Source organism: Schistocerca cancellata, chromosome 10, assembly GCF_023864275.1.
Source record: "Schistocerca cancellata isolate TAMUIC-IGC-003103 chromosome 10, iqSchCanc2.1, whole genome shotgun sequence".
Lineage (NCBI taxonomy): Eukaryota > Metazoa > Arthropoda > Insecta > Orthoptera > Acrididae > Schistocerca > Schistocerca cancellata.
Genome location: NC_064635.1, coordinates 171986999 through 171997790, shown reverse-complemented (window position 1 = coordinate 171997790; position 10792 = coordinate 171986999).

Here is a 10792-nt window from a genome sequence, read left to right as displayed (position 1 = left end):
TGAAGCAGGCAAAAGGGAATACAAATGTCTCAAAAATGAGATCGACAGGAAGTGCAAAATGGCTAAGCAGGGATGGCTAGAGGACAAATGTAAGGATGTAGAGGCATGTATCACTAGGGGTAAGATAGATACTGCCTACAGAAAAATTAAAAAGACGTATGGAGAAAAGAGAAACACTTGCATGAATATCAAGAGCTCAGATGGAAACGCAGTTCTATGCAAAGAAGGGAAAGCAGAAAGGTGGAAGGAGTATATAGATGGTCTATATAAGGGCGATGTTCTTGAGGACAATATTATATAAATGGGAGAGGATATAGATGAAAAGGTGATATGATACTTCGTGGAGGGTTTGACAGAGCACTGAAAGACCTAAGTCGAAACAAGGCCCCCAGAGTAGACAACATTCCATTAGAACTACTGACAGCCTTGGGAGAGACAGGCCTCACAAACCTCTACCATCTAGTGAGCAAGATGTATGAGACAGGCGAAATACCATCAGACTTCACGAAGAATATAATAATTCCAATCCCAAAGAAAGCAAGTGCTGACAGATGTGAAAATTACCGAACTGTCAGTTTAATAAGTCACGGCTGCAAAATACTAACACGAATTCTTTACAGACGAATGGAAAAACTGGTAGAAGCCGACCTCGGGGAAGATCAGTTTGGATTCCATAGAAATGTTGGAACACGTGAGGCAATACTGACCTTACGACTTATCTTAGAAGAAAGATTTATACACTTAGAGAAAGCATTTGACAACATTGACTTGAATACTCTCTTTAAAATTCTGAAGGTGGCAGGGGTAAAATACAGAGAGTGAAAAGCTATTTATAATTCGTACAGAAACCACATGTCAGTTATAAGAGTCGAGGGACATGAAGGGGAAGCAGTGGTTGGGAAGGGAGTGAGACAGGGTTGTAGCCTCTCCCCGATGTTATTCAATCTGTATATTGAGCAAGCAGTAAAGGAAGCAAAAGAAAAATTCGGAGTAGGAATTAAAATTCATGGAGAAGAAATAAAAAATTTGAGGTTCGCTGATGACATTGTAATTCTGTCAGAGACAGCAAAGGACTTGGAAGAGCAGCTGAACGGAATGGACAGTCTCTTGAAAGGAGGATATAAGATGAACATTAACAAAAGCAAAACGAGGATAATGGAATGTAGTCGAATTAAATCGGGTGATGCTGCGGGAATTAGATTAGGAAATGAGACGCTTAAAGTAGTAAAGGAGTTTTGCTATTTGGGGAGCAAAATAACTGATGATGGTCGAAGTAGAGAGTATATAAAACGTAGACTGGCAATGGCAAGGAAAGCGTTTCTGAAGAAGAGAAATTTGTTAATATCGATAATAGATTTAAGTGTCAGGAAGTCGTTTCTGAAAGTATTCGTATATAGTGTAGCCATGTATGGAAGATTATGTAGGTGGATCACATAACTAATGAGGAATTTGTGGCACAACGTGACTAGAAGAAGGGATTGGTTAGTAGCGCATATTCTGAGACATCAAGGGATCACCAATTTAATATTGGAGCGAAGTGTGGAGGGTAAAAATCATAGAGGGAGACCAAGAGATGAATACACTAAACAGATTCAGAAGGATGTAGGTTTCAGTAGGTATTGAGTGATGAAGTAGCTTGCTCAGGATAGAGTAGCATGGAGAGCTGCATCAAACCAGTCTCTGGACTGAAGACCACAACAAAAACAAGTCCTTACAACGAAGCAAGATGTTCAATTGCATCGCTCATAAGATATTGCTGGAAAAATTAAAATCGTATGGTGTAAAATTGTCATTGTTGAGATTACGTAAGAGACAGGTGGCAGAGTGTTTCTATCCAGGAAGTGAAGTATTGGGAAATGGGACATGAACACCGCATACCACTGCGTTCTGTACTTGGACATCTGCTCCTTTTTAATATTTATCAGTGACATAAGTTATGATTATCATACTCTGCTCTTTGCAGATGATACAACATTAATGACTAATGGTGGAAATTCAGCTGAGGCATTAAAAGACGCTGATATTTGTTTGAAGATCCAGTAGTCAAAAAGTGGTACAAAACAAACAAAATGAAATTAAATAAAAATAAAATCTAGAAAATATTATACAACCTGGGTGATTGTGGAACCATAGCAATGTCAATAGTGTCCAACTCCTGGGAATCACAACTGACGATATGGAACGAAAATACTGCACCTGCATGTTCTAAGCTCTCAAGAGTTATTTATCTTCTCAGGAAGCTTATATGTCTGACAACATATGAGTACTTAATCACAATATAGTATGCACTGTTCTACAGTCCTATCACATATAGACTGCTGCTGTGGGGACCCTATATTGTAAGTAACAATATATTGCTCCTACAAAAGAAGGCTGTTACAATGCATTAATGCTTGTTCCATAGGTCATGAATATAACATTTTATAATTACACAGAATTTGTCAGTTAAACACAAGTTTTCTTTACACAAAATTTTTTTTAACAAATACTACTTCATATCTCAAAATTTGTCTATTGAGTGGGAGGAGTTTTCATTCAGATATTCTTTTAATTTGTTTTTAAATGCTGGTAGGCTTTTTGTCAGACTTTTAATGCTAGTTAGTAAATGGCCAAACAGATTAAACCCAGAATAGTGAAGATCATCCTTTCTTTTGGTGTTGCAGCTATGCACTTTGCTATTATTTTTGCATTGACATGGGTTATTAATAAAAAATTTCGTAAGTGAATATATGTATTGTGAGGGTACTGTGAATATCCTGAGTTCCATAAATAAATGTTTGCAAGGTGGTTTTGGGTGGGCTCCAACTATTATTCAGATTACACACTTTTTGGCAATGAATACTTTTTCTCTTAACGATGAATTACCTCAAAATGTGATGCTGTATGAAAGTAGTGAATGAAAATAGGCATAGTAGGCTAATTTACTGACATGTTTATCACCAAAATTGGCAGTAACCTATTAGCATAAGTAACTGAACCCAAGCGTTTCAGCAGATCAGCAATGTGTTTCTTTCAATTCAATTTCTCATCAATGCACAAACTCAGAAATTTTGAATATTCTTCCTTAACCACAGACTTCTGTTCAGACCTTATATTTATCAATGGTGTTATGCTACTTAATGTACAGAGCTGTACATACTGTTTTTTTTTTTCAAAATTTCGTGAGAGTCCATTAGCATAATACCATGAAATTATTTTATGGAAGTTATTACTTACAATTTCTTTAGCTAATTCTTGTTTGTTGGGCGTGATTACTATATTTGTATCATCATCAAAAAGAAGTAGCTTTGCATCTTCATGAATATAGACTGGCACATAATTAATATATATTAAGAACAATATGGACCCAAGACTGAACCCATTCTAGATACCTTCACTATCAGAAGACTGCTGATTTTTACAAACTGTCTGTACTGTTTCTTAAATCTTCGCCATTCTTCCAGTTAAATATGAATTAAACCATTTGTATACTGTCCCAATTATACCTTAAGACCTTCTCTAAAAGAATTTCATGATTCACACCATCAAAAGTCATTGAGTGATCACAAAAACCCCAACGGGTGATGTTCAGTTATTCAGAATATTTAATATTTGATCAGTGAAAGCATGTATAGAATTTTCTGTTGAAAAGCCTTTCTGAAAACAAATTTGTCATCTTATTAATACTTCATTTTCACAGATGTGTGAAGCTACTCTTGAATACATTACTTTTTCAAGATTTTTAGATGGTGCTGTCAGAAGTGAAATTGGGTGGTAGTTGTTAGTATCGAGTCTATCACCTTTTTCAGGCAATGGTTTAACACCACCATATTTTACACCATCTGGAAAAATGAATTGTTTCAGGGAGCTACTATATATGTGACTGAGAATCCTACTTATCTGTTGGGAACAAGCTTTTAGTACTTGTTGGAAATGTCATGAATTGCATGTGAGCTTTTACTTTTGACATGAATGAGAGGCGGGTTGCATTTCAGTTTCATCAAATTGTATAGGTGTTACCTCTTCCACACACAGCCTTAAATTTTCTAACAAACGGTTGAATCCTATTTTCACTACAACACATAAAAAATGATTATTGAAAATATTTTCTACTTTTGACTTTTTGTTAACAAACTTTTAATTGAGTTTGATAGAAATACAGTCTTTCTGTGCTCTCAGTTGCCCAATTTCACTTTTATTCCATTTTAACAATATTACAAATTGTATTTAAATTTTATTATCAGAGTTGATAACCTCAGACATAAGCCACATACTTCTGGACTTTTTAATAACTGTTCTTAATATAGCGCAACAGTTTTTATAATGTTACACAGTTTTGGGTCATTACTCCTTCTGGGTATAACATACATTTCCCTTTTCTGTTTACAAGATGTATTTATCCCTTTAGTAAGCTGTGGATTTTTACATGGTTTCTTACCATTATGTTTCACTGTTTTCTTAGCGAAACTGTTTTCAAATATATTGTTAACGGTATCATGCAATAGGTCACATTTTAAATGAATGTCGGGTTCCTAGACATGAACTTTCCTAAAAATTTGAAGCTATTTTCGTTAATTGAACATACTACTCTGGAGGGCTGGTTTGGATTACTGTATGGGACTATGTTATATACTGTAACTAGCTGTGCAACAAGACCATTCTTAACAGGAAAAGTTTTTATTTGATTAAATTTTTCTTGGTTTGTAAAAACAGTGTCTATTAGTATGCTGCTTTCCTGTAGTGCCCTAGTAGGAAAACCAATAACTGATGTCAAATTGAAAGAACAAAGTAATACTTCAAGTTGATACTTTCTGTCAGACTGTTTGAGAAAATCTACGTTTAAATTTTCACAAACAATAATTCTCTTCACTCTGTCTGACAGATGGCACAACAAAGAATCCAAATTTTTCAGAAATAGCTGAAGATTTCCCAATTGCATCCTATACACAGCTACAGTCATAAAAGTACCATTATTTAATTTAAGCTCACAGGCACATGCTCTTCACAAAATTTTTTAGTTTCTAAATTTTTCACATTATCAAAAATTTAACATATATGGTAACTACTCCTCTCTCCACAGTTTCTCTACTTACATGTGCTGAAAGCTTATATCCACCTAAATTCATCTTTTCCACATCTGTGACTTACAGTGTTCAGACAGGCATAGTACATCTATTCCACCCTCAGTCTCTAAATCTTCTAAATAGACAGGAAGCTCATCTACTTTGCTTTTTTAATTCCCTGATGTTCTGGCGCAATATACTAATATTATTTTCCACTGTACTTTTATGAGAATCTTGTGATATTTTAACTTCTCTAGTACCTCCCTGTCTGAGATTCTCATTACACTTAATTCTGTTTAATGTTGAATCGTTGGACATTTATCTTAACCTGAAAAAGAGGTACTCCTATGAGTTTTAGTGCCCATCCTCAAAGATTTTGCTATCATTCCAGCCAATTTACCCCTCCCTTTCCTACTGAGATGCAGGCTATGCCTGACGAAGTACCCACACAAAGCATCTGATGTAACCCCATATTGACCATCCTGACATAGTTGATCAGTTGGGGCTGATCATACCACATGAAAGCAAGAACCAATCCAACATTTGTAAGGTTCATTGCAGATGCTATTTTTAGCAGGTCACACTCAACACTGTAGCCCTGATATCTGTTGATACTTTTTCCTGCTCCACCCACATCACAACATGATCCTTCTCTGTAAAACCCTTGCACAATGGTCCTACCTTCTCCATCACATGGTTAAAACATGAACTGGGTTTAAAAAAACTTGTGATCTAGTACCTGCCACCAATTTTTTCCTGCAAGATATGGCCCTTACTTCTTCCACGGCTACTGTCTAACAAGAGAAATTTCCTCCTAGTTTCCACCTTTTTTAAACAATTTGTTTCCTGGTGAATGTCTGGTGAGTATTAACTACTCGTTCATCTACCTGACCCTCTTCATTAGTTAACTGAAGTAGCAAGGCAAATGTATTATTTGTGCCAATGATGGAACTGTCAGATACTGTTCTCTTTCTGTGGTCCATCTTCCTTGCTACCACTTCCCACCTGCCTTCACCTTTCTCCCCCTTAACCTCATCAATACCTCCCATTCAGCCTTGATGGTTCTAATCGTCCACAGCTGTTCAGCTATTTACCTGTCCCTTGAACATACTTTCCAATACCATGGAAGAGACCCCTTTATTTCCGCAGTTCCCATGCCACTACATTTCCCACAATGTAACCATCTGTCACAACAGCTGTATAGAACCCCAGAACTTACATTCCTACAGCAGTTCAAACACTTCTCGCTTGCTGTTGTTTACAATCTTTTTACAAAATTGATCCAGGCAATAGCAGTAATATTCTATCACCTACAGCTCACAAGAGCTACTAAATGTATGTTCGACACTAGTATATATGGATTCTATTAATATGTAACGTAATACACTTAAAATAACGTTAAAAGTCAAAACCTGTATACCCAAAACAGCAGCCCTAAGATTGCATATGTGTGATATGGATTTTAAGAATAATATCTTCCAAAAAGAAATTTAACGACTCTAAATCAATTTTCAAGCAGTTGGGACAATATTTAGGCTGTATGTTTTCAACCTCTTGCCAATAAAAAAGAAAATCAAGGACCCTTCTGCAAACGACATCAGATTCAAAACTAGTACACATCAAATGAGAACAACATTGACATCCCAGCTGTTGTCTAAGTAAGAGACTGGACACTACTCCCCCTGAAGGTATTCGAATACCCACCATCGGATGTTCAGACACTGCCACTGAGGATGTTAAAAGCTAGACCAATGTGTGTGCCCAAGCAAAAGCCACTATATTCCATAAATGAATTTTGATTCATAAGTCGAACTGAAGACTGGTCAACATGATGCCACCACACGTGAAGTCACAAATTAAAAAAATTTAAGAGCTGTAAAATGATGTGTAATGGTTCTTGCCTGTTATCTTAGTTTTATCAGTGGTTTTAATTCCTAGTAACTAAGATGTGACACAATCAGTCTGGCCATGATCGGTGAATGATATTGACTTATTAATAGTAATAGAGTACTAACACACTACAAATCATGTATGAATCAGAGTGGTGACGCTGGAGACAGTGATGTCAGTTTGTATCATTGATTGTTGACTTGGTTTGGAAGGTCAAGCATTGCCAAAATTCACGAACTTCAATATAACCAAAGAAACTACAACAAAGTCATTTTTCAAGAAGATAATTTTTAAGATTATATCTGTTCCAAGAAATATAATTCGCAATAGCTTCAAATAAAAAAAAATTGGACAATAAAACGAAAGAATCTTTTAACGCCATGTGAAACAGCATACTATTCTCCTGAGTTATTATTCTCAGCAGTGGAGTACGTGATCGTAGACTGTGTTGTGTCCTGTAACCAGGTAGGATATTCGCTTTTTTTGTTGCCCAGTTGTAAGTGCAGCTGATGCTGTGCACTTGGGCTCTGAACCATACTGGCGTACAATTAAAATCAATATTCACACTTCCTGTGACTCTGAAGGAAATATTATTAATTTTGCTCCAATTGACTTCATACTTTGTATACAGTCTGATGTTGCTAAAAAATTCTACTGTTAAAATCTTAAACTACTATGCACCATTGTATTGTATTGTATGGAACTGGGGACCTAGAGACGATGGAGATTCTTTGTCCCCCTGTAGCCTTCAGTGGTACACATCCCCATAACAGGCTACAGCCCCACACCAAACCCAGGATTCTTGTTTAGTTTGGCCACATTCTGGGAATGTCTCACACCAGACGAGTGTAACCCCAATGTTTGCATGGTAGAGTAATTATGGTGTACACTAACGTGGAGAAAGTGTTTGTGCAGCAGTTGCTGATATAGTGTAACTGAGGCTAAATAAAGAGAACCAGCGTGCATGGCAGATGGAAAACCGCGTTAAAAACCATCCACACACTGGCCAGCCGGGGACCAGCATGCCTTCCCATCCAGAAAGCAGTGCATTAGACTGCATGGTTAGCCAGGCGGGCACTAGGCACCGTACTTCACGAGATATAAAATTTTACCTAAAAGTGATAGTAAATTTACTCATACTATGAAAGAGTGTTAGATGTTTTAATATATTTGCTTATGATCTCCTCTAGAACTAGGACTGAAATATCAGTTAAGGGAAATTCCTTTTTCTTTCCTTTGGCTACAATGATCTGCTGATATAAAAGTAAGTATCTCAAATGTTATTAAATTATGTTTTCTCGTGAAGATGTTTTGGAATGAGTGACAGAGTGTGTGTGAGGACATACGTGAAGAAAGGATGTTTTATTTTATTGAAAAGTATGTAAAAGAATGCATGGGTAAATCTTGTGCAATTGTGACTCATGTGACGGAATCCAATGTGTGTGCTTTAGTATGAAAGCAGCCAGAATGAAAGTTATGAGTTAAATGAATTAATATTTTATTTCTGGGAATAATTTGGACTTGGTTTTGCTTTTGATTTAAATGTGGTTTAGTAAATTTAGAAACTCATTATATTTACTTTTTATAATAGTATTGGATGAATTTACCTGACTACATGTAGGCATTTGAGGACAAGAGCATTTCTGACAGGCTGTTCAGATCATTAGCCAACGAGAATTATAAATTTTCCACACTTAGTGAGGGCTTTGTGCTGCAGTTGAATCTAGGAGTCGTTCGTTAGCGGCCTTATTGAACAGAACATGTGGAATTGTGCCACTCAAACTTCGTCCAAGATGAAACAAATCATTCATTCTTTTTATCCTTTCACCGCAAATGTGAAGTGACTACAGTTTTAAACCATGCAGTTAAATTTTGAGATTTTTATGTGAATTAGTTTGGAAGTTCTTTGTAGGCGAAAATTTTGGTCAGTGAACGACGCCATGTGGGGTGTTTCATGAACCTTACAGAACATTACGCGATCACTTAATTTAAAGAAGGGTATTCAACGAGCTGATGTAGTAACTCATTACTAGCTGTGGGTCAGTGACTGTTTAGTTAGGGAATTTATTCGGGGTGGATGTGTAAATTTTGGCTGCTTTGCGTGTGAAGACGTGTAGCAGAACAAAAGTAAACTTACAATGATAAACGTTTTATGGCAATAATTGTGGATTTGGTAGTCATCTTAAATTTGTTTCAGTGGCAACATGTCAGAATTAAATGAACTTAAAAACTTTTACACAAGTGGATAGAATCCCAACCGCCTGATATTTTCTCATGAACATGCAGACACTGTTTCTAAGTTTGAGTAATGTGGCCTCCATGAGCTAGGTACTAGTTGGTGTTTCTTCTACGGTGATTTTCATCAACTGAACCAGTATGTAGTCTCACAGAGTGAAGGAGACTGACTTGAAGAACCCTGTCGAGGTAGATGGGCTAAATGTTCTGCACCGAAAGTAAAATACTGACTATCTGTAGTATGTGTTGGAGTTATTTAAAATTACCTGCCCCCCTCTCCCCACCACCTACCTCCCCCTCCCCAACTTGCAAATGGAGTGTCTGGTAACCCTACCGACCTCGCTTATGGGAGAATACTCAGTGGAAGAAAATATGAGTCATCGTGGAACATTTGAAATTTGCTACGAAACAAAGCAAAATAATAATAATAATAATAATAATAATAATAATAATAATAATAATACTAAGAAGAAACAAAAGCACGAAATCCACGTCTATAACATGAATGAATGCAGAGAAGATAAGTGAATTTTTTATGTTAGCAAACAACAACCGGGTCAACACTTCGTTCCTCAGAAACCTTAACGTTGACGTGAGATGAAATGACATGAAGATCCTTTGATCGCCTGTGTGAACGCCACCATATGAAAAGCGTTTTTGAATGTTTTGACGTGACGCAAGATGATGGCAAGAATGAGCTGGTCTTAAGAACTTAAGTTGATAAAGCAGTTTTCATGAAATAACATTTTAAGTGAATAAGTTACCTCTAAAGGCCAATTCTCACTGGCTGTCATGTCGCATCAGGTCAGATGATTCCACAATGAATTTCAAATGGTGCCATTCACACAAGCCATCAACGGACCGTCACCTCAAGACTTCTCATAAGAAAGTTTTGACGGTCTCGTCGTCTGCTAACATCGGAATGTAACCTATTTTCGTCACACTCATACATGTTATAGTAGTGGATTGTGTACTTTGTATCTTCTTCATGTGCTTTGCTTTGTGCCAAATTGCAACTGTTCCATGATGACTTCGATATTTTGTTCCATTGCGTGCTCTTCCAAAAGCGAGGTCAGATATCTGAAGGCGAAAAATTATTTATGTTTTACAATAAGAGATAAGAGAATGCAAAGGGGTCAAAGGATTTTGGAGGACCCCAACCAACATGTATGCAGCCCTCAACACTGAAATTTAAGAAAGCAACTATGTTTGCAACCCTAAATGTAAACTCTCTAATTAAAGTAGGAAAATTGAAATCATTGATTGAAAAGCTGAACCAGAAAGAAATTTTAATATGTGCATTGCAAGAAACAAGGTTTTTAGATGAAACTGCTTTAGATTTTGAAAACTATCGTTTATTTAAAGGAAAACCAGGTAAAATCTTAATGAAACAAATACCATACCTGGGAACAGCATTTCTGGTACATCACTCAATTTTAGATTCAGTTACTAACTTCTACTCGAGTTCTGAGAGACTATTCATTCTTGAGATTAAATGTAAATACAAAGGATACTCTATAATCAACTGCCATGCACCCATAAACCAGGACAACAAAAATAACCCGGAGAAAGTTGAAGAATTTTGGGAGATACTTGAAATGGAACTGGATAGATGCTCAAAGAAG